The following is a 3451-nucleotide window of genomic DNA, read 5'->3' as shown; positions in this document are numbered from 1 at the left end:
TTATATATTCATGTTCATTTAAGAAAATACTAGTAGTGATGTATTATTTTTAAGTATACAGTTAACATATTTGGAGCTATTTAAAATTTATATTGAGAAAAATGTATTTTCACTATTGCTGTAGACACGCATCTACATAAGACTGTTAAATTGATTTAAAACTTTTTTATAAAGTTGTTTTATATCAAACAACTTTTATAATACTTATTTTTATTGTTATAATATTTTATAAATTTTAAGGAATATGACAAAAAAGATATTGTAGGTATTGAAGAGGGCATCTCTGGGAGGAGTTGGGGTACAAAAGGGAAACAATAATGTGATTCAATTCTATTTAATTAAAATATGTTTTTAAATGTTAACAAATTCAGATAAATTGAAATCATGTAACTTTTCTCATCATAATGCAATAAAAGTTAAAAAAAAGTATCCTTAATAAGAGTGTTAATAAATAATGGGTTACTTATCCAGTAAGTAAAAGAACTCTAGTTCTTTTTACCTAATGATATTTAACAACATGGTGATATTTGTCATACAGACTTATATATCTGGGAACCATTAAAAAGTTCAAAATAAACAAAATAACTTAAGGAACATTGATAGTAGCATATGTATGATTCCTGATTCTTGAATAACATCAAGCTACATTACTATAAGGATTATGTTAAAACCGTTGATGAATCACATACACTTTACACTTACAGGAGGCTTACAAAAAATGAATCTCATAAGTGTCTGAGGTTTATATGTAATTAACTTGGATATTTCCAGTGTAAGGCTTTCTATTGCTTATATAACTACTCTTAACTTCCTTAGAATATTAATCTATATCAATTTACAAAATTTAATATTTGAAAAAGACTAACTTTAAAGGACAAGAATTTAGTATTTTATGTATCTCCATAGTTTTGTTAAGATTTTTAAAAGAATCCAAACTCACTTAAATTTTGGTTTTGGCTGAAATCCTTGTATTAACTCACTGCGTATATATACTTAAGTAAGGCTGTCTCACATATGAGGTATATTTGTATACAAATCAACCATTGTATTTATAGTGATTGATGACATTAAAAAATATTTTAGGAGGTCCTTAGCAGAGCAGATTAAAAAAATTAAGGAAAAGTGAAGTAAAAACGAACTTCTAAAATAGCCACACTTTGCCAGGAGAAAGAAAATATATCTTGATGGACTTCTGCATGAACAACAGCTTCCTGGTACCATCTCTGTCCTTGTCTTGTATTATCTTTTTCATATAGTATTCTACATGGTTGTATGAAGAGTGTTTGCAGCACCCTACTACCTTCCTTCACCCATCAATACGGACATAGCTGGTGGGGCCCAAATCTACTGTTCAAGAAAATGATGGAATAAGTCCCAACCCTACAGATCTGCCAGTCAATGACTGTATCTGAAAACAAAGAATTCTGTGAAAGTCTGGGTCCCTTCCACCAACTCTTTCCCCAGCCCCCAATGAGACCAGTCCTCTTTCAAAAACCATGAGTACATTTCTGGAATACTTTTTACCTAAACTTCACCAAATCTTGTCTTGAATGAAGCTATCTCTCTCTCTTTTTTTTTTTTTTACAACCTTTGTCTCCTAGTTGGCTTGAGTAGGACTTTAAATGTCCAACAGCATCTATAATCAGTGTCTAATGAAATGGCTCAGTTGCTTAAGGTTCTTTCTGGAAGTTCTGCTGACCCGAGTTTGATCCATGGAACTTACTAGGGAGGAGAGAACCAATTACCCCCAAATATCTTCTTATCCTCCATGAGCACCATGGCATTGACACCCTCTCTTACAAATAAACGAAATGAAAACAAACAAACAAACAAACAAACCCTAAAATCCATAATGCAACTATTGATCATCATTGAGTAATTTTTACAAATATGGCTCAGGAATCCAAAGATGCCAAAGATTCATGCTATATTCTTTCTGTACAGTGCTGCAGTCTGGCATGTTATAATTGAGTTCTTTGACCAAGGCTAAACAAGGAGCAACCAGAGGAATATTTGTCCTGCTCTTAAAGGTTATACAACTGAGAAGCTCATGCTGATGTCCAAGAACTATATCGTGGGTATTCAGACTGTCCTCATTCATATGGTGTGAATTACATACTAGAAAACTGTACTCACACTAACTAAAAAAAACAATTCTCCCAGCTGGAGAACTCTAAAGCCCATTGCCCTATGCAACAGGCAATTCTGTAGTTCTTCTCTTCTCTTCTTCAATTCTTCTCTTGTTAATACACTTAATACACTTAATTAGTACAGTTAATAAGCATTTCTTCTTTTTCTGGACTCGGGAGGGGATCTGGCATCATGAGCAACATGATTTAAATAGAAAGGAAGCCAACTAGCAGATAAAAACTGCTAACCCCTTCTAACCCTAGAATGAAACAAAGCATATGAGAGAAAGTCCTGAGGGCCTGTGATCCTCCTTGCCACATGGGCAACATTGGCCAATATTGGTCTCTGAGGAGAAGGGAGCAGAGAGGACAGACATGGAATTTGGAAGCCCTGTGAGTAGTTCATGATAAAGACACACTGGAACCAGCTTTGTGGAGGCAGATTAACTTTATTTGTGGTGATTCAAGGCTTATATAATTTTGAGGATGTGGGTCAGAATATCCAGGATGAGTAAAGGTCATTGGCTGAAGGCTTATAGTATCAAAATGCCTGATTACCATGAGGAAGCATTTTAGGAATCTTAGGTGCTAGATGAACAGGTTCTTATCAGGAGAAAGGAAGTTGAACCTGTAATCTTGACCAAGTCTATGTGACATTCTGCAGGTAGAGATATGTGTAGGAATTTTGAATTTCCCAGACAAGGTCACAGAAGGGGGAAATCCTGCCAATAAATGGAATCCTCCATATTGCTCTGAGCTGTAGAAGGCTATCTGGACAATGTTAGACTTTGACCTTAATTAGCAGGGCAACAGGGGCCTATGTCTTTTGAATCTTGGGCCTGACCTAGCTCTGTAGCCCATGTCTGCACTCTATGATAGTGTTTCCTTTCTCTTTCTTGATGAATTGTCTCTTTCACATCCATGTGATAGACCACCAGGGAGTCCAATAATCATCTAGAAATATCTTAGGGAATCTGCTGGAATGAAACCAACCAAGGACAAATAATAAAGTCTCAGATGAACTGTAAGCAATCAGGGATGTCTTCAGGCAAAACCACTCAGAGAGGAGAGAAATTTTCATAATCATGATGGAGGATGGAGTCATTTGTGTTAGCTCTTCTAAAAGCAACTAAAACCTAATATTGTTCTTACACATGGCTACTTGACACTGATTGAATGTCTAGAAATGTTGCAGGATTTTGCAGGATTTTCCCTGTCCAATTACATTAGTGCACAGGAGGCCTGTGATTGAACAGGGAAAGGAAGGCAGAGTTAAGGATTGTGTGTGTGTGTGTGATAGAGAGAGAGGGAGAGAGAGAGAG

Source organism: Mastomys coucha, unplaced genomic scaffold, assembly GCF_008632895.1.
Source record: "Mastomys coucha isolate ucsf_1 unplaced genomic scaffold, UCSF_Mcou_1 pScaffold22, whole genome shotgun sequence".
Taxonomy (NCBI): Eukaryota; Metazoa; Chordata; class Mammalia; order Rodentia; family Muridae; genus Mastomys; species Mastomys coucha.
The sequence above is the reverse complement of the archived record's forward strand: the minus strand, read 5'-3'. Positions refer to the sequence as shown.